The sequence below is a fragment of the Staurois parvus genome, unplaced genomic scaffold (assembly GCF_062004578.1).
Source record: "Staurois parvus isolate SC_StPar_1 unplaced genomic scaffold, SC_StPar_1.0 ptg000116l, whole genome shotgun sequence".
NCBI classification, from domain to species: Eukaryota; Metazoa; Chordata; class Amphibia; order Anura; family Ranidae; genus Staurois; species Staurois parvus.
In genome coordinates, this window is record NW_028317912.1 from 1060067 (window position 1) to 1082138 (window position 22072).

General features: G+C 43.1%; 1 protein-coding gene across 4 annotated transcripts in view; it reads right to left on the reverse strand.

The window, feature by feature from the left end:
• NCK1 (NCK adaptor protein 1) overlaps window positions 1-22072 on the reverse strand; it is a 157518-nt gene that overhangs the window by 134349 nt on the left and 1097 nt on the right. The window contains exon 2 of one of the 4 annotated variants that reach the window (XM_089671944.1): window positions 21469-21802. The exons of 2 other annotated variants lie outside the window; for them this stretch is intronic. The gene's annotated coding sequence lies outside the window, so the exon portion shown is untranslated. One more of the 4 variants, XM_089671946.1, reaches the window with a different exon arrangement.

Here is a 22072-nt window from a genome sequence, read left to right on the forward strand (position 1 = left end):
AAATAGAATGAGGTAATAAGTTAGGCAAAAATTGATTTCTTAGGCTCTTATAGCACCTTCTCTAAATGTCTTAAAGCTGTAGTAAACAGTGTTAAAAATAAATAAAAACACGTTCTACTGCTGGCTCATGTCATAATGTGATAGTATGCACCACATACTAGCACATTATAACAACAGACTTACCTAATAAAATCGGTCTGACTTCCAGGTTTGGAAACTCCGGCCAGCCGAGCTGCGATGACATGTCAGTTCAGTGCATGCGCGGGAGTCATGGTCGTGGCGCAGCTCTCTCAATGGACAGGATACTCCAGTATGCTGTCCACTGAGAGCGCACTGCACATGCGCTGGTGAGGTCTACCGCTGCTACACATGTAAATATCTCTTAAATGGTACACGTTTAGATATTCACTATACCTACAGGTAAGCATTATAGGCTTATCTATGTATGCAAATTAAAAAGCAGAGTTTACCATCACTTTAAAGCATGTCAAATGTATAAAAGCAACAAAAAATGAGCAAATAAAAAAAGCCTTTACATTTTATAATTTAAAAAACTTCAAGAGTTAGAAAAAAAAAAAAACCCTCCCCTTTGTTAAAAATCCTTTCAATGTACATTGATCACTCAAACTTTATAGCAGATTCTTACCTTTTTTTGTTCTGAAGAAACTGCTGCTTGTTTCACATGTCCTATGAAATATTTTACAGGGGATGCCTACATTTGTATTTTAACACAGGAAAGAATGCACGGCGAAAAATGTACACACGTGCTGAAATAGTACTAATAGTTGTGGTATACTGCAGTAAATGGAAGAGTTTAACATAAAAATATATATATTTGGCTTAATATCTTTCACATTTAAAAAAAAATGGTATTATATTCTGTGTGTGTGCAGTAAAATTCATAAACATGTTTTCTCCATGAAAATTTGTGTTCGATAAACCGCCATGCAAATACTGAGACATAAAAAATTACAACTACCACCATTTAATTCTCCAGGGTCTTTGCTTTCAGAAGATATACAATATTTGGAGGTTCCAAGTAATTTTCTAGCATCAAAAGTGATGATTTTTACATGCAGCGCCTTGAAAAAGGCAGATTGGATAGAGGGTGTTTGTGAACAGCAATTTTAAAGTCTTGCCACAGATTCTCAATTGGATTTAGGTCTGTACCTTGACTGGGCCATTCTAACACATGAATATGCGTTAATATAAACTATTTCATTGCAGCTCTGGCTGTATGTTTAGGGTCATTGTCCTGCTGGAAGGTGAACCTCTGCCCTAGGGTCTTCTTCTAAGATTGCCCTGTATTTGGCTCCATCCATCTTCCCATCAACTCTGACCAACTTCCCTGTCCTTGCTGAAGAAAAGCATCCCCACAACATGATGCTGCCACCACGTTTCATGGTGGGGATGGTGTGTTCAGGGTGATGTGCAGTGTTAGTTTTCAGCCACACATAGCGTTTTGCTTTTAGGCGAAAACGTTCAATTTTGGTCTCATCTGCTTAGACCACCTTTTTCCACACGTTTGCCGTGTCCCCCACATGGTTTCTCGCAAACTGTAAATGGAACTTCTAATAGCTTTCAACAATGGCTTTCTTCTTGGCACTCTTGATTTGTGGAGTGCATAGATTTGTAGCGTGCACAACTAATAGTTGTCCTGTTTCTCCAACCTGAGCTGTGGATCTCTGTAGCTCCTCCAGAGTTACCATTGGGCCTCTTGGCTGCTTCTCTGATTAATGCTCTCCTTGCCTGGGCTGTCAGTTTAAGTGAACGGCCATGTCTTAGCAGATCTGCCATACCTTTCCATTTTCAGGTGATGGATTGAACAGTGCTCCACGAGATGTTCAAAGCTCGGGATATCTTTTTAATAACTTAAACCTGCTTTAAACTTCTCCACCATTTTATCCCTGACCTATTTGATGTGTTCCTTGGCCTTCACTATGCTGATTGTTCACTAATGTTCTCTAACAAACCTCTGAGGGCTTCACAGAACAGCTGTATTTATATGAAGATTAAATTGCTGTTTTGTGTTGTCTATCACATAAAATCCCAATTAAATACATTTTTGGTTGTAACATGACAAAATATGGAAAATTTCAAAGGGGGATGAATGCTTTTTCAAGGAATTGTAAATATGTGAGAAATGTTAGAATTAGCTGTGTTTTGAATGGTTAATCTTTCTACCCCAGGGGGTCTCCAAACTGCGGCCCACGGGCCAGATGTGCCAGTTTGCCTTTATCTGGCCCTTGGGGCACTATCCCTTCCCACTGACACCAGTGATGGGAAACTATCCCTTCCCACTGACACCAGTGATGGGAAACTATCCCTTCCCACTGACACCAGTGATGGGAAACTATCCCTTCCCACTGACACCAGTGATGGGAAACTATCCCTTCCCACTGACACCAGTGATGGGAAACTATCCCTTCCCACTGACACCAGTGATGGGAAACTATCCCTTCCCACTGACACCAGTGATGGGAAACTATCCCTTCCCACTGACACCAGTGATGGGAAACTATCCCTTCCCACTGACACCAGTGATGGGGCACTACTCCTTCCACTGACACCAGTGATGGATCACTATACTTCTCACCGATACCAATGATGGAGCACTATTCCTTCCAAGGACACCAATGATGGGGCACCAATTCTCTCACAGACACCGATGATGTAATTTTTTTTTATTTTATTCCCAACGACCACCAAGCCTATGACATTGTTTACGCCTACCGATGGCAGGGCATTTTCTACCCCCACATGCCAGAGACCCGTTTTACACTGAAGGGCAATGGTGGTTTTAATTAATCCCTTTGTGCTACATTAGTGGGCAGTGGCAGTGTTTATTAACCACTTCATGCTGCAGCATAGAGGTCAATTAACATGGACACTGGCGGAAATAATATAGTACAAGGTTAACTAACTGCCACTGGTCACTAATGCATCTGTGATCAATGGCAATACCTCTTCCTGTCACATATTACTGACTAATGGCATTAATTAATTGTCATCCAGGGGTATATCAGTGGACTTCTGTGTAAGATCAAAAGTGGGCCCTGGGCATTGAGGGGGATTATTTGTTTAGGGTGGAGAGCAGGAAGGTGGGTTACTGTTGGAGGTGGAAGAGGAGGAGGGGACACTGGCCAGCAGGGGTTAAGTGTTCCTGCATTCAAGAGTGTCATCCAAGGGTGCAGTGTGTCGGTCGGAGCACAGTGCGCCCCGCTGCATCGTATCGGCACCATACGCTCTTCCTGTCCTGACCTCTGAGTGAGTCATCTGTCGGGCAGAGATCACTTCACTGACAGTGAAGTATGAGTCCTCATGCACACTGGTCGTTTTTACAGCGGCTGTTTTTGGCTTTTGAGAGTTTTTCTACAGCCAGTAAACTTCCCAGCTTGTTGTCCTATGTGTCCATACACACAGAATGTAAACAACGTTTTTTGGCTGAGACGTTTTTTGGCTGGAAAAAAAAACCCAGAACTAGTGGGTTTCTAGAGGAGATTTTAAGCTATAAAAACCCTCTAACCAGCGTTTTTGGATTTTTTTTGACAAAAAAATTTTTTGTTTGGTAAAAAAAACCCAAAACTTAAAACACAAATGCGAAAACACGATGCAAAACGCTAAAAAACTCAAGTTTTTAACGTGACTTTACACAGCTAACATTACCAGCGTTATTAAAACGCCCAGTGTGCATGGAGCCTTAGGTGGGTAGGTCTTCTAAGCTAGTGCTGGCCGGATGCAGGAGAAGTGCAGGGACCGCCACAGAATGCAGCACTCCCTGCAGCTCTGTATGTGTATGTTCTATTACGGCCAGCAGCGGTAATCTGCTGGGCATCTTCAGCCGACATCTACCCTCTGGCTGACTTTAGCCAGCATGGAGCTACGCCATCTCACTGCACTCCGCTTCTACAACACCCTTCCCACCAGTGAATTGCTGCACCCAGGGCTCCTGTCCCTTCTGCGCGTGCCCCCCTGTCCCAGCCCTGAACATAGTACATGAAGACTACATGTTGCCATACTGAATTTTGCCCAAAAAAAAAAAAATTTACATCAGCTGCTGATTGAAATGGAAAGATCGTATTTAATACCATTAAAATACAAAACGGCTTGTGCAATATATATATATATATATATATATATATATATATATATATATATATATATACACACATACACACATACACACACATATATACACACACACACACACACACACACACACACACACACACTATATTGCCAAAAGTATTGGGACACCTGCCTTTACACGCACATGAACTTTAATGGCATCCCAGCTCTAACAGCTTCAACTCTTCTGGGAAGGCTGTCCATAAGGTTCAGGAGTGTGTCTATGGGAATGTTTGGCCATTCTTCCAGAAGCGCATTTGTGAGGTCAGGCACTGATGTTGGATGAGAAGGTCTGGCTCGCACTCTCTCAGCTGTAATTCATCCCAAGGTGTCTTATCTGGTTGAGGTGAGGACTGCATGTCTGCAATGTTCTGAAAATGGGGTGTGGCTTAAAAAGTTGTCATTGTATGTGGGAGGAAAAAATTACCCAGTGTCAGTGGTGATTGGGAGGCTGAATGTCTGTATCTCTGTCTATGGCCCCCCCATGCTGGTGTCAGTGGGAAGAAACAGCCTGGCATTGGTGTCTGTGGGAGGAAGGATGCAAGGGTATCGGGTTGAAGTCAGGAATCTGCAGGCCAGTCAAGTTCCTCCACCCCAAACTCGCTCATACATGTCTTTATGGACTTTGCTTTGTGCACTGGTGCACAGTCATGTTGGAACAGGAAGGGGCCATCCCTAAATTGTTCCCACAAGGTTGGAAGCATGAAATTGTCCACCATGTCTTGGTATGCTGACGCCTTAAAAGCTCCCTTCACTGGAACTAAAGGGCCAAGCCCAACCCCTGAAAAACAACACCACATTATAATTCCCCCTCCACCAAACTTTACACAATGCATTCAGGCAAGTACCATTCTCCTGGCAACCGCCAAACCCAGACATGTCCATCAGATTACCAGACAGAGAAGTGTGATTCGTAACTCCGGAGGACACGTCTCCACTGCTCTAGAGTCCAGTGGTGGAGTGCTTTACACCACTGCATCCGACACTTTGCATTGCACTTGGTGATGTAAGGCTTAGATGCAGCTGCTTGGCCATGGAAACCCGTTCTATGAAGCTCTCTGCGCACTATTGTTGTGCTAATCTGAAGGCCACATGAAGTTTGGAGGGCTTTAGCTATTGACTCTGCAGTTGGTGAGTTATGTGCACTGTGTGCTTCAGCATGTGCTGAGCGCACTCTCATTTTATGTGGCCTACCATTTCGTGGCTGAGTTGATGTTGTTCCCAGTTGCTTCTACTTTGTTATAATGCAACTAACAGTGGACTGTGGAATATTTTGTAGCAAGAAAATTTCACAGATGGACTTGACAAATGTTTTTAGAAGCAGTCTGCATGCCTAGGTGTTATGATTTTATACACCTGTGGCCATAGAGGGGATTGGAACACCTGATTCCAATTATATGCAGGGATGTCCCAATACTTTTCCCAACATAGTGTGTATGTATGTATGTACATACATACACACACACATATACACACACACACACACACACACACACACACACACACACACACTTCAAAAAAATTAAAGGAACACTTTTTAATCAGAGTATAGCATCAAGTCAATTAAACTCCTGGGATATAGATCTGGTCAGTTAAGTAGCCGAGGGGCTTGTTGATCAGTTTCAGCTGCTGTGGTGTTAATAAAATTAACAACAGGTGCACTAGATGGGCAACGCTGAGACGACCCCCAAAACAGGAATGGTTTTACAGGTGGAGGCCACTGACATTTTTACCCCTACTCATCTTCTCTGAATGTTTTTCATTAGTTTTGCATTTGGCTAGGGTCAGTGTCATTACTGGTAGCATGGACCCTACAGAGGTTGCACAAGCAGTTCAACTCCTCCAGGATGGCACATAAATATGTGAAATTGCCAGAAGGTTTGCTGTGTCTACCAGCACAGTCTCAACAGCATGGAAAAAATTCCAGGAGAAAGGCAGTAATGCAGGCCATAGATGGGTCGAAAATCGGCCGATTTTTCGGCCGAAAATAAAATCGGCCGATTTTCGGATCGTTAGTGGGCGATTTGGTCGGCCGTTTTTCGGTATTTTGGGCGTTTTTTTTTTCGGTAAAGTTGGAAAAAAATCGGCCGATTTTGCCGATCGGCCGATTTTCGCGGCAATTAGTGGGCAAATCGGCCGATTTTTTACCGATAAAAAATCTGCGCATGAGCAGTGACCTGCAAGAGGAAGACAAAAAGAAGAAAAAGAAGAAGACGATGAAGAAGAAGAAGAGGAAGAAGAAGAGGATGAAGAAGAAGAGGATGAGGATGAAGAAGAAGAGGATGAGGATGATGATGAAGAAGAGGATGATGAAGAAGAAGAGGATGAGGATGAGGAAGAAGAAGAGGATGAGGATGATGAAGAAGAGGATGAGGATGAAGAAGAAGAAGAGGATGAGGATGATGATGAAGAAGAATAGGATGAGGATGCAGAAGAAGAAGAGGATGAGGATGATGAAGAAGAAGAGGATGAGGATGATGAAGAAGAAAAGGATGAGGATGATGAAGAAGAAAAGGATGAGGATGAAGAAGAGGATGAGGATGAAGAAGAGGATGAGGATGAAGAAGAGGATGAGGATGAAGAAGAGGATGAGGATGAGGATGAAGAAGAGGATGAGGATGAAGAAGAGGATGAGGATGAAGAAGAAGAAGAGGATGAGGATGAAGAAGAAGAAGAAGGATGAAAATAAGAAGAATTCCAGTCCAGCAAAAAGTGTCTCTGCAGAGAGCTCCGCTATTTCTGACATTTCTCTGACAGTTCCTTGACATTTACAGCGGTTGAAACATTGTATCTATTTGTTTCCGAATAAAAACATCTGTATCCTAAATGGAAACAAATAGATACATTGTTGCAACTTCTATAAATGTCAAGGAACTGTCAAAGAACTGTCAAAGAAATAGCAGAGCTCTCTGCAGGGACACTTTTTGCCGGCTCTAGACGGGTAGAAAATCGGCCGATTTTTTTTACCATTGATGGTAACGTCGGCCACTTGAACAACCGATTTTTCGTTTTTTAAAAGAAAAATCTGCAGTTTTTCTCCCCATCTATGGCCTGCATTACTCTAGGAGAGCTAGACAGGGCCGTAGAAGGTCTTTAACCCATCAGCAAGACCGGTATCTGCTCCTTTGTGCAAGGAGGAACAGGATGAGCACTGCCACAGCCCTACAAAATTACCCCCAGCAGGCCACTGGTGTGAATGTCTCTGACAAATCAAACAGACTTCATGAGGGTGGCCTGACATCCTCTAGTAGGACCTGTGCTCACTGCCCGGCACCATTAAACTTGATTGGCATTTGCCACTGAACCCCAGAATTGGTAGGTCTGCTACTGGTGCCCTGTGCTTTTCACAGATGAGAGCAGGTTCAACCTGAGAACATGTGACAGACATGAAAGGGTCTGGAGAAGCCGTGGAGAAAGTTATGCTGCCTGTAACATCATTCAGTATGACCATTTTGGTGGTGGGTCAGTGATGGTCTGGGGAGGGATATCCATGGAGGGACACACAGACCTCTACAGGCTAGACAATGGAACCCTGACTGCCATTAGGTATTGGACCCACGGTCAGACCCTACACTGGTGCAGTAGGTCCTGGGTTCCTCCTGGTGCACAACAATGCCTGGCCTCATGTGGCTATAGGGTATGCAGGCAGTTCCTGGAGGAAGCTCACCTGACCTAAATCTAATAGAACACCTCTGGGATAGTATGTTTCGGTCCGTCCAACGCCACCAGGTTGCACCTAAGACTGTCCAGGAGCTCAGTGATGCCGTGGTCCAGATCTGGGAGGAAATACGCCAGAACACCATCCGTCGTCTCATTATGAGCATGCCCCGACATTGTCAGGCATGCATACACGCATGTGGGGGCCACGCAAACTACTGAGTACCATTTTGAGTTGCTGCAATTTAAATTCAGTCCTCTGTAAGTTGATAATTTTCATTTCCATCAAACGATGGGGCATCCTTATATTCCTAACACATTACCCAGTTTATATAAGTATAGATATCCAGCATGATATTTTTCCCCATTGAGATCTGATGTGCTTTCAAAGTGTTCATTTAATTTTTTTGAGCAGTGTGTACATACGTACGTACATACATACATACATATACACACATATACATACACACATCTCTATCTATATATCTATGTCAACCAACCATATGTACCAACGTGGGCCAGAAGCCCACATCTCTCTGCCCAACTGCATATAGCAATTTCAGCAGCTGTTTGAAAGAGTAAATATACAGTATCTGTTCCAAAAAGTCCCTGCATTTACCAGTTATCACATAGCATTGTAACTGTAGATCTCCATCCCTACATCCCCCCAGGTCACCAGAACTAATCTCAACAAACCCAAATTTTTGATTTTCTTTTACTTTCACTTTGAATGATAATGGTAAACAGAACAAATAGAGAGGGGGAATCTCCCTAATGGGTTGCAGAGACAGCAATAAAAACTGGCAGGTATTGTAATCCCTCTCTACTCTATCCAAAACAAAGAAAAAAGTTTTAATTTTAGTTGTATTTTAAGGTATCACAACAGCAATCAACAGCATATTGTTGTGTTAGTCCTCATTCACACAGGGCACACTAAAGCATATGTCCATGGAGGGCCGTGTTTACTCACATGGTGATGCACAGGTGTTCCATGCATCCCTGTGCAGGCAGCCCCATTGATGTCAAGGAACATGCACTTTGTGAGTTTGGGGACCCGCACCTGCAGGGATAACAAACCAGAAGCTGCGGCTGTACCCATGCAGATGCAGCATCCCAACTGACATCAATTAATTCAACTGTGTATCTGCCTAGCGTTCAGCTTTGTCTAGCTCTGCTTGGGCCATGGTTTGGACCAAGTCAACAGAAAAAGCCGGTGCTATTACAACACTCCATGAAAACAGACTTTCACTCGAAAACAACATCTTGCAGCCCTTTATTTTTCAGCTGGCAATTGGCTTTCATGTACATCTGGCCAGTTTTACAGTGGCAAGAAGGTGCCACCCGCCATGGTCCCCAGGCTCTAAACTACAGCAGTAAGCCACTTCATGATGCCAAGTGGGAGCAGACTGAGGAACATCCTTGCCCAATCTCATCTGCAAATATAAAAAATTCAGAAAGCAGCCGATCAAGAACAATATATGGTGGATTAGCTACGTGTAGGGACAGATGACATCAGGAGTCTAATAAACCCCTGATGTATTCCCAAAGAGAGTATTCCCAAGGAGAACTTGTCAGCAGCCTATGCTATCACATCGCTTGACTTGATAAAAAAAAAAAAAAAAAAAAAAAGTTCAAATAAATTGGGGGAAAAAAAATGAAAAGCAACCCCCTCCCCAAACATGCATGGGCACATGTATGTAAATAGCAAATGAGGTAAACAGCAAGTATTGGTATCAACAAAAAGAGGATATAATTCACAGTTAACTCTAAGCTGATAACCTGTGAAGGTTTTTAAGGCGTCGCCTATGAACAATTTTGGGCAGTGTAATTTTCTAACATTTCATAGCCATGTCCAATTTTACAAGAAAATAAAATAAACGCAAATAAAAAAACATAAGTATCAGCAAATGGACAGGTAAATTGGGATTGTTATATGCAGCTCCCCTTGATGAGTGGCTGAGAAAACACCAAATTTGGCTGCATTCACACTTGAGCGTTCTATAGCTTGAAGCTCAAAAAAAGCACCAAATTGAAACAGCAATTGTTCTCTATGGTGCCTGTTCGCGTGATCAGGTGTGAATCGGCACCATAGAGAACAAATGATTTAAGTTGAGATTTTTGGAGCTTCAAGCTACAAAACGCTCAAGTGTGAATGCAGCCTTAGTGTCCCAGCTGACAAGCTTAAAGTGCCGGAATTCACAGTAAATTTCCAAAAGATCTTCTAAAAACACATCCCAAGATGGGTATACCATGCTCAACATCAGCACTGCTGAATAATGGGAGTCCACAAGGTGCAGAGTGAAGAGGTGAATTATGATAACAACAGATAAAAGTTCCAACAAATAAAATTTTGAAGCATGCATTGCTCCATGGAGCAGCATGAAAAGGTGAAAGCATATATTTCTTACATAGGTTAATTGGTAGAGGTATTAGGAGTGGGAGGGGGACTGTTGAAAGGAAACCAGAATTCCACATTAAAGGCCAACCTCTTTGCTACAACAGATAAGCGTTAGTTAGGTGGCAATAGGTTAAAGATAAATGGCAGACCTTTTCTGAAATATTGTACTGTTATTTATATAAGTACATTCCTGACATGCAGTAAACAATTAATTATTAACTGTCCATTTTAGATGCCGTCACCAAAATGCAGGTTAGACAAATCATGTAATTTCAATGGGTTTTTTTTTTTTTTTGCAGAATTTGTCATTTCCATAATCAATTTTTTTTCACTTACAACATTCCTTCGAACTTGCTAGGGAATTCATCTGGGAAGAGTCAGTTGACTAGCACTGCCACAGTTCCCCCTCCCCATTACCATGTCATTGAGAACCCAGTTCTCTTCTGGAAGTGTAATTACTGTCTGCGCTGGTCCAGCTCCTCCACCCCCTCACCTCACCTCCTTGCATGTAGCTGTTGAGAGAGGTGGGAAGAGAAATACTATAGCATGCCGACTGTGTGATAGCTTTTAGTCAGTTGGGACTGCTGACACCTCATCCAAGGGAATGTCTTTGAAAGCATTCAGCAGCAGTCTGCGGTCCACACATGGGAGGCCTTTTCAGACAAATACGCAAAATATGTTAAATGAACATATAAACTTTAAAATGGAGGAATGAAATCAGCCACCCCCCAAACACTTTCACTTTATTCCTGAGTTCTTTACTGTGTGGCCCTGCCTAACAACCTATGCAAAAGAAGTTCTAGCTATATATTCACCTACTGTGCCAATCATACCCATTCATTTCTATGGCTGCCAATAGCCATCCAGTAGCAATGAACTAAGAAGGTGGCAAGCAGGAGCAGTAAGAGGTGGACAAGGCCGGAACTTCATTCTGCAAAGGTAGGTATTTGGCTGCCACTTGGGAAGATTGACAGAACATATACAGTATCTCACAGAAGTGAGTACACCCCTCACATTTTTGTAAATATTTTATTATATCTTTTCATGTGACAACACTGAAGGAATGACACTTTGCTACAATGTAAAGTAGTGAGTGCACAGCTTGTATAACAGTGTAAATTTGCTGTCCCCTCAAATAACTCAACACACAGCCATTAATGTCTAAACCACTGGCAACAAAAGTGAGTACATCCCTAAGTGAAAATGTCCAAATTTGGACCAATTAGCCATTTTCCCTCCCCAGTGTCATGTGACTCAGTGTTACAAGCTGTCAGGTGTGAATGGGGAGCAGGTGTGTTAAATTTGGTGTTATCGCTCTCACCCTCTCATACTGGTCACTGGAAGTTCAACATGGCAGCTCATGGCAAAGAACTTTGAGGATCTGAAAAAAAGAATTGTTGCTCTACATAAAGATGGTCTAGACTATAAGAAGATTGCCAAGACCCTGAAACTGAGCTGCAGCACGGACATTTTCACTGGGGAGCTACAGTTCATTGAGGGAACCATGAATGCCAACATGTACTGTGACATACTGAAGCAGAGCATGATCCCCTCCCTTCGGAGACTGGGCTGCAGGGCAGTATTCCAACATAACGACCCCAAACACACCTCCAAGATGACCACTGCTTGCTAAAGAAGCTGAGGGTAAAGGTGGTGGACTGGCCAAGCATGTCTCTAGACCTAAACCCTATTGAGCATCTGTGAGGCATCCTCAGACGGAAGGATGTAGGAGCCCAAGGTCTCTAACATCCACCAGCTCTGCGATGTCGTCATGGAGGAGTGGAAGAGGACTCCAGTGGCAACCTGTGAAGCTCTGGTGAACTCCATGCCCAAGAGGGAAAATAATGGTGGCCACACAAAATATTGACACTTTGGGCCCAATTTGGACATTTTCACTTAGGGGTGTACTCACTTTTGTTGCCAGCGGTTTAGATATTAATGGCTGTGTTGAGTTATTTTGAGGGGACAGCAAATTTACACTGTTATACAAGCTGTACACTCACTACTTTACATTGTAGCAAAGTGTCATTTCTTCAGTGTTGTCACATGAAAAGATAAAATAAAATATTTACAAAAATGTGAGGGGTGTACTCACTTCTGTGAGATACTGTAAAACAGGGGTGCTCAACCTTTTAAAGAGCAAGAGCCACTAAGTAATTTGTTTACCTGTCTCGGTTCCAAATTTTCAATGTTATTTTGAATAGCACAATGAAAATATTCCTCCTGCAGCCGCTGAATTCTGACGAAAGAGAAACCAAATTTCTGTGGTTGCAGGAAGAAAATGTAGAGCAGGGATCTTGAATTAAAATTTACGGAGGTCTGATCAGCAAAATGTCCTTCCAGCAGAGGTCCGAATCTCTAGCAATAGAACACATCACAGTTCCCTGGTACATTATGATCTTTAGCATACCTTTCACACTGTAGACCCCTCTACATCACAGTCCCCTCTATAAAGAAGTCCCACAGTATCCTCTTTTCCCCTCACATCACTGCCCCCTTTACATCACAGCGCCCCTTAACACAACACAACAAATATATAGCAAAAACGGGATGTCTCTTTGCTGGATAGGGATGTCCCTTCTTGGACTAGGCTGTCTCTTTGCTGGATTGGGATGTCTCTTTGCTGGACCCAATTGGGCAAACAGACAGCCCCTCCAGCAAAGAGACATGCCCCATCCACCTCTACAGAGCTGTTGTCCCTTCAGTGCAGCGGCCAGCCAAGGAAGTGTCCCTGTGTCAGCGGCTTTTCCTGCTTGTCATCTGGAGCCATCACTTCCGCTCCTCCTGTCAGCCCTGCTTTAGGCATAGCCGCACAGCGGGAGATGATCGGTGGCCGTGGTCTGATTTACCCCTGTTCAGACCGCGGTTGCAGCTTACCTCCCGCTGTGCGGCCTGATCAGTTTAAGCCTGACGTGCCATATGGCCAGTTCGGGCCTGGGCCTGAGGGAGGGCACCCAGTCTGGACGGGACTGTCCCTCGGTCCAGTTCTAGACCGCAGTCCGCCATTTAGTGACCACTGATGTAGAGGATCGGTTCCTGTATATGTAACCCCCCACTGCCCCTCCTGTCAAATTGTAAAACGGACTGACAGGGAGGACACACGGACCCCCTTGAGCATGGGTTGGGGTCACTGATACTAAACCAGTGGTTGGGGGGGTTAAAAAAAAAAAAAAAAGTCTCAACTATGCAGTGTTATTGACCTCCAAATTGCAAATGTGAACAAGTCCTTACTGTCCTGAGCCCCCTATAAGGCTGCTTTCACACCGATTCTCTGCGGTTTACCCTCAAAGTGGGTGCGGCTTACTTGCGGGTTAGCTGCTCTTTTCTATTATATCTTGTGGGTGTGGTGCACAAAAACTCCTGTAGTTTGAGTTGAAGGGCTGCATCAGAGGGCTTCAATGGCCACATAGGATAAACTGACAGTCTTCTGGCTGTAGACGTGACTTCCCAAGGATTTTCCCCTTACCTCCCAGTGCTCACAGACTGATATGAGATGAGTGTCATTCTCAGCAGCATTTTCCTTTGTGCCCATGCCACTGTTATGACACTTTCCCAGAAAGGGTGTCCATTGCGCCCTGGGCTCACGGGAGAGGGTAAAATGATGCTGGGTGTCAATCAAACTAGGAAAACAGCTGATGGACCACAGAATGGAGAGCCTGCAGGGGAACATACACAGGAAGGAGGCGAGGTTTTTTTTTTCCCAATTTAAAAAAAAGGTACTGCTCTAGTTAATCATAAAAAAAATAAACTAACTTAAAAGACATTATTGCACTAAGCAGATGAAAAAAAAAAAAATCTCTCTATAGAAGATGACAAATGTTACAAGCAAAGAACCCAAAGACATAGCAGCTTGGAACTCAACAGGGGACTTCCTAGATGGCCATATGTCTCTCTATTTTTATGGGTTTAGATGTGATATAGCACATTGTGCTGGGTCACATTTTGAGGTTTCTAAGGTTACCTCAGGTCAAGAGTTCACAGTAATTAGTGAAGTTGCAAAAAAAAAAAAAAAAAAATGTCACTGATTTTGCTGTTTCCCCCCCTGCCCAAATGCTACCTGACAGACAAACTGCTGTATACAAGGGTAAACATCCAGCAAAAAAATATGCATATGCTAGGAAAACAAAAAGTAATCAGAAGCTTATCTTCAGTGAAAACTGCAAATTAAAATCATTAGATCCAAAGATATAGGTAGTTAAAGTTACAGGCAAATCTTGACTTTCCATGCATGTTTGGCCAATATAGGCCATCAATAGGATAGGCAACCTTACTAGCCAATGAAAATCTGCAGAAGGAAATAGATCAGCCCCAGTCTGACAGTGTGTTTCACAATTTCTGCCCCAAGATTTGAAGCTCCAGAGACACTCAAAAAGACATTTTAAGGGCTGGTACACATTAACGGCTGTGTGCTGCCACTGGAGTGCACTCAGTGCTAAAGCACCAATTACAGTGCATTGCTTACTCCCCCCACACCTTTATTGTCAAGTCATAAAATGACATTCTATTCATGTTTATTCACTGCAGCATGTAGCAGAAAAAAAAAAAATTAAGAAAAGTATGTAGTGGTCTGAAGTGACTAAATAGGACAAAAGAGAACAGCCTTGTTCATAAACTGGGACTGTGCTGGGGAAGATTTGGGGTGTGAAGAGGCTCTAAACCTGTCATTGGAGAAACACAGGCATTGCCATTGAAGATCTTGTCAGTTATTCTGATCTATAAAAAAAAAAAATGCACAGATGAGAAAAGTCGGGGGAAATCGAGCCATTATCTGCAAACTTGTCCTAGAAACAGTGAGGCTCCATTGCACACTACCGTTCTTCTAAAGCGATTCTGAAGGTTCATTTTGTTTGTAAAATAACAAAACACGTCTATACTTACCTACTGTGTGCAGTGGTTTTGCACAAAGTAGCCTGGATCCTCCTCTTCTCAGATCCCCACAGGCTCTTTTGGCTCCTCCATTCTGTCGGGTGCCCCACAGCAAGCAGCTTCCTATGGGGGCACCTGCTGCTCCGTGTGTCCATTCACACGGAGTAGCGGCTTGGCCCAGCCCCCTCTCTCTTTTCACTGGCTGACCGGCTGTTATTGACAGAGGCGGGAGCCAATGGCTCCTGTTTGCTGCCTCAGCCAAAGAGGAGGCATAGACCCGGGACAGCCGAGGCTGTCATTCACATCACTGGACTGCGATGAGATTCAGGTAAGTATTGGGGGGCTCTGCTGCACACAGAAGGTTTTTTACCTTCCTGCATAGAATGCATGATGGTAAAAAACCTTCAGCCATTACAATCACTTTAAGCTCCCAGAAGCGATTAGCATATTTTCTTCTGCTCCTAGAAGCTAAATCGTGCAATCCTATGTGTCCATGCACACTACTTTAGGCTATTAGCATTTTTTGAGCTTCAGTGTCTAGGAGAAGAAAACAGTGGTTTTGTAGAGTTTCCTGGAGCCTTATTTTCAGCAGACAAAAATAAATACATACGCCACTAAAACGCTCCTAAAAGCTTTTCTCTAGCCTTTTCCTCTACATGTACTGTAAAAACGCTAATTTATTTAGTTCAGGTACTTATATAGCACCGTCCACTTACACAGCGCTTTACACATACATATATATATATTGTACATTCACATCAGTCCCTAACCCTCAAGGAGTGTACAATCTAAGGTCCCTAACTTGCATTCATACATACACATACTAGGGCCAATTTAGACAGGAGCCAATTAACCTACCAGCATGTATTTGGAGTGTGGGAGGAAACTGGAGTACCCAGAGGAAACCCACACAGGCACAGGGAGAACATGCAAACTCCAGGCAGGTGGTGCCATGGCTGGGATTCGAACAAACGACCCTAGTACTGCCAGGCGGAAGTGCTAACCATTTAGCCACTGTGCTGCCCAATGCTCCTAAACACTTCTGAACGCTACAAAAAGCTGTTATTACCTGCATTTTTTATAAAGCGTTTTTCCCAGCATTTCTTTTGAGCTAAAAAAAAAAAAAAAAAAAAAAAAAAAAAAAAAAAAAACCCCACACTAGTGTGCATGGAGCCTAAAAAACTACTGAAGCGAGCATTTCCATAAAGGATAGGAAGCAATAGCAGTCTTCACCTTTCCTATCTGGCGATGATTCTAATAAAGGTACACTATATTGCTATACGTATTGGGACACCTGCCTTTACATGCAACTTTAATGGCATCCCAGTATTAGATTTAAACTGCACAGGTGACAACCTATCACGGTACCACACTTGAATTCACTGAGCTCCTGAGAGCGACCCATTCTTTCACAAATGTTTGTAGAAGCAGTCTGCATGCCTAGATGCTTGATTTTATACACCTGTGGCCATGGAAGTGATTGAAACACGTGAATCCAATGATCTGTAGGGGTGTCCCAATACTTTCGGCAATACAGAGTGTGTTTAGGCCAAGTGCCAGCATGTAGTCCTAAGGCCAGTTTGTGAATGTAAAGGGAACAAACAGGTTTGCTTTAAGAAAAATGCACCACCTGAAGCTTAATAGTATTGGAACTTATATGGAAATATTATTTTCTCTGACCTACAACTATAAACTTTACACAAGGACCAGAGTTAAAAGAAATGTTAGTTATTTCATGTCTCGAGCTGTTTCCTGCCTCTAGGGGAAACAACAATGCTATACTCTTCCTCTTCTGAGTACAGTAAGGGCAGTCAACTCTTGTGAAATTATGCAGGAATTAGGGAGAGGACAATTGCTACTCTCACAGGGCTCAAAAATCACAATTTACAATCTTTGTCAACAAATGGAAATACTTACAGACAACATTATAAGTCTGGTATGTAGGCTACGTGACTGATGTGTGTATTAACTACAGTTTAAAACGTGGACAAGATGGACCTGCAACGCATCCTTAATTGGCAATGTGAACACTGTATACATGCAAAACACAAAGCAGGCAATCCAATAGTCCATTACACACTACACAGGCAATAGTTCACAATAGCCACAACTATGTAGCAATCAACTACTGTATCGCTTTTTAATGACAGCTAGGTGACACTGCCTGTAGTCATGTTCAACCGCTACAAGCATGTAAACTCTAGCAGTCTGGAACACGAATGGATGGAATTTATTACAATGAACAGCAACACAGACTTCAATAGTAAGCTCAGCCAAAAGAAAGCCACCAGTGTGGTCAGCATTGCCTCACCACACTTTTTCTTTCGCTCCTGTCCCTCAAGCAACGAACTGCACATAGCCCTTTGTCCCTTGTTTCTAGCTTGTCTCAATACCTGGTTGACAGTGCTCTGCATACTACTTTCTGACCATTGCCTCAAAAACCAGGCACTTCCCTGAGGCATCACTAGGTACAATTGCATGGATTAGGTTGCTTACACTAATAGTGTTTGAGCGCAGGAGGTTCACACCATTATCACTAGGTACAGTATGCAGGGGGAGGGTGTGCCAGTTCCAGTTTCATCTCTTTTTTATCGGTTGCTAGGATACAGGCAGCTGCCTGCACCGTAACAACCAATGATGCTCTGATTCCCAGCCACCTACATCCTAGCAACAAATAAAAAGATAGAGGGTGTGGAGCAGGGGAACTGGGTGGGAGTCCTCTAGCCATGACAGCTCCTGCCCCAGGTGTGTTCCCTATACAAGGGGTGATGCAAACTGAGCATACAGTTAGTAACATCCACAAATTGGGCTTCTAGCAAAGGATTATTATTATTATACAGGATTTATATAGCGCCAACAGTTTGCGCAGCACTTTACAATATAAGGGAGACAGTACAATTAGAATACATTTCAGTACAGAAGGAATAGGAGGGCAGAGGATGAGCAGAGAAGCTGTAAAGCAAAGAATAAAAGGGGATTTTCTTTACATTTCAATATTTCTTCATTAGAGAAGTTAAAGGATAAGTTCACCTTTTTACAAAAAATAATAAATGCTTTTTTGCAGATAAAAAAATGTGCATTTATTATTTTTTTGTTTCTGGAGCCTCTAAAGCATTGCACTAGCGATCAGCAGATCGTTGGTGCCATGCAGGTCTCCTGCAGACCTGTCAGTAAATCTGCTGGCCCATACGGAATGTACGAGCAAGCAGATATACTGACAGGAAGAATCAATAAACAGTACATTGAGAACTGTTCATTGACATTCTCAGTTCACTGAGAATTACAAACCATCAGCCACAAAGGCTGTCAGGACTTGTAGTTCATTCATTCACAGAACACTGTGAATGAATGACATGGCTAGGTGGGCAGGTGGAGCCCTGCGCAGCCACATTTTTTTTTTTTTTAAACTGACAGCTAGCAAGGAAGAGATTTCCCCCAGCTGTCACAACAGGGTATGGGGAGGAGCAGGGCCGATCAGTGCGTAACATGTTACACACTAAATATGGGTGTATTATGCAACGAAAGATGAAAATATCCTTTAATGTGGGATTCCAGCCTAACACGAAAGGGAGCCTGAGCTGCAGAATCTCATGACTGGACTAAAAATAGCTAGGCATACACTTTTTTTTCTTACACAGGTTAGGCAGGATAGGTAGTAGGAGAATGGAGGGAACATTTTGGGCATAGCTAGTCTTAAACTTTAATTCCACTTTATTACAGGTATTTAGAGATGAATGTAAGGACAGTAATTCAATTTTAAACGCTCATGAGAGTTCTTCTTTAACCCACTGCACATAACCCTAAGGCTATGTTCACACTAGCGTTGTGTGCAGGCGGCAGAGAGGGGTTTGGGAAGCGCTTCCCAAACGCCTCAGACATATCTGCACATTGCAGCACATGGTGCTGTTCTAACGGGAGTGTTAGCATCGCGGCAAAACGGCCGCCTCTGGTCGAGTCAAGAGGCGTTGAAGCCTCCTATTCTAGTCTATGGTGCCGCTCTGCAAACGCTCGGCCGGCATTTGCGGTGTGGTTGCGGGGCGTTTGTGGAGCGGTAACACCATTCAAACTTCATTATAGGCGTTTGTGGGGCGTTTTTAACGCTTGGCAAACGCCTAGCAACTTCCGCTAAACCGCGCATGCGGCGTTTGCCAAGCGTTAAAAAACGCTCCGCAAATGCCGGACCAACGCTTGCCAAGCGCTATAGGGGCGTTTGGCAAGCGTTGGTAAAACAGTCAAGTGTGAACGAGCCCTAAAGCTGCCCATAAAGAGAGTGGCTGGATGTGTGGTCACAATGTGACAGCCAGCAGAATGGTTTTCATGGATCACACGCAGGTCCTGCATATCATATATGTTTAATACTCAGGTTTGTACAAACAAAATCCTGCTTGTTTACATACCGTGTATGATGAAAAGATGGAAAAACACTAATGTTCTACATAGTGACGACGTACAGATGTAACTGGACTGATATAAAAGCACACAAACATGAGTGAAGCGTAAAAATCGAGGGAAGTCCTTTCCTCCAGAAGCTCTGCAACCTGACAAGGCTTCCAGAGGTATACGGACAGTAATAACCTATAAGGGTCTACTTCGTAAGGATTTCAAGGTCCCCCAGGTGTTAGTTCTCCTGACATTAGATGTTATTGTCAACCTCAAGCCATTACTAGAAAGGTCCTCTGAAAAGCAATAAAAGGGTGGATGGCTTTTCAGAGGCGATTGGCAGGTACTCACGAGGCAAAGCTGCTGCGCTGCCTTCCAAACTCGACATGCAGAGTTAAAACTGCCACCCAATGATGCTTCGCATCACCCGAGTGGCTGTCACGATTCAACTGGAGGTGGGTGGTTGATAAAAACTGTGGATCAGCCACCTATTTTTACCACCAAAGAGGCCAAACATATAATGTGAACATATACACACACAAACCCTATTACTATAGACATTTTTCGTGATATCCCTGCCCACATTTCTAAATAATTTCCAGGGATATCATGCTGCTGAAGCCATTTCAGCTATAAATCGATCATAGCGCTGAGACCCATTCACACTTCGTGCATTTTTTTTTTGCCTGATATGATTTCCAATAGACTCAATGGAAGCGCAACAAGTGGCATATCGATGTACACTGAAGTATGTTTTAATGCGTTTCCATTGCTTTCAAAGAAATAAGCATCTGGCAAAAATACAACTCTGATTCCAACCCTAAGGGCCCATGTACACGGGACACTTCTGAACGATGGAAACTAACTGCTGGAAAACATAGATTTAAAAATCGTCTGTTTAGCTGCGTTTGCATACCGCATTAATGCGCTTTAATAGATAACCTAAGGAGACCTACCAAAATGCCCAGAAAGCACTGAAGTATTTGTTGAGATTCGCTGTCTTTTTTGTGTTTGGATGTGTGGCAGCTCATTTCTATGCAGAAATTATTGCAGCAGTGTCTAACAATTATTTTCACGCAAAACCTCAAAGTATGGTGTAACAGTCCATTTGAGTACTGGGAAAACACTTTGCATGCATTTTTCATGATGAAAAAAGGCTCTGGACCGCATCTGGAAATGGAAGAGTTAAAAAAATGTTCAAACACTTATAAACACGGTTAGACGCGTTTTAAACGCTGATAAAATCTACTACTGAACGCAAGTTTTCTGCGTTCAAAAAAAAAAAAAAAAAACGATTGTAAACTCAACTGCCTGTAAACGATGATGTGTACATGGAAAACATTAGGGAGAGTTCAGGGGCTGCAGAAAAAAAACGCTGAACAGCTCTTAAACGTGAGTTTATCAGCTGCAGTGTACATGAGCCCTAAGTTTAATCATTGAGGAAGAGTAAAGAAGAGGTACAGGCACACATTTTATGTGTATGTATATACACATATACACACACACACATATACACACACACACACAATTAAAAAATGACATAGGCAGACTAATAGATCACACAATTTTAGGACCACTGATTGGTTACTAACATCAATTATCTTATAACAATGACATCTGAAAGTCGGTGGGATATATTAGGCAGTGAGTAAACATGTTGCCTCTGAGGTTGATGTGTTGAAAACAGAAAAAAATGGGCATTACGGTTTGTTGTGTATTTGGCTATGTAGCCACAGACCTGTCAGGGTGTCCATGTTGACCCGTGTCCACAGCTAAAAGCTCCTACAAAGGGCACGTGAGCATCAGAACTGGACTAAGGAGTAATGGAAGAAGTGGCCTGGTCTGATGAATCATGTTTGCTTTTACATCATGTGGATGGCCGGGTGTGTGTACATCACTTACCTGGGCAGATGGCAGCAAGATGAAGTATGGGAAGAAGACAAGCTGGCACAGGCAGTGAGATGCTTTGATCAATGTTCTGCTGGACAACCTTGGGTCTTGTCATTCATGTGGATGTTACTGTTAGAAGTACCACCTACCTAAACATTGTTGCTGATCAAGTACACCCCTTCATGGCAATGGCATTCCCTGATGGCAGTGGCCTCTTTCAGCAGGATGATGTGCTCTGCCACACTGCAAAAATGGTTCAAGAATGGTTTGAGGAACACAAGTTTGAGGTGTTGACTTGGCCTCTAAATTCTCCAGATCTTAATCCATTGAGCCTTTGTGGGATGTGCTGGAAAAACAAGTCCGATCCATGAAGGCCCCACCTCAACTTACAGGACTTAAAGGATCAGCTACTAACAGCTTGGTGCCAGATACCACAGCATACCCTCAGAGGTCTAGAGATGTCCATGACTCGGCGGGTCAGAGCTGTTATGTCAGAGAAAGGGGGACCTAGTTAATATTATGTAGGTGGTCATAAAGAAATGGCTGATCGGTGTGTGTTATACACACTATACATCTCTACAGTCAGACTTTAGTTTACTACAGACATAGCAGTGGAAATCAAACCCTGACTGGTTGCTATGGGTTACATCACTCCATCTAAGCCAATTATGTCTCCGTCCTAACGATGAAAAACAGATTTTAAATGATACAAACCTCCGTATTCCTGTATAAGGGAAGCAGAATAAAAGAGAT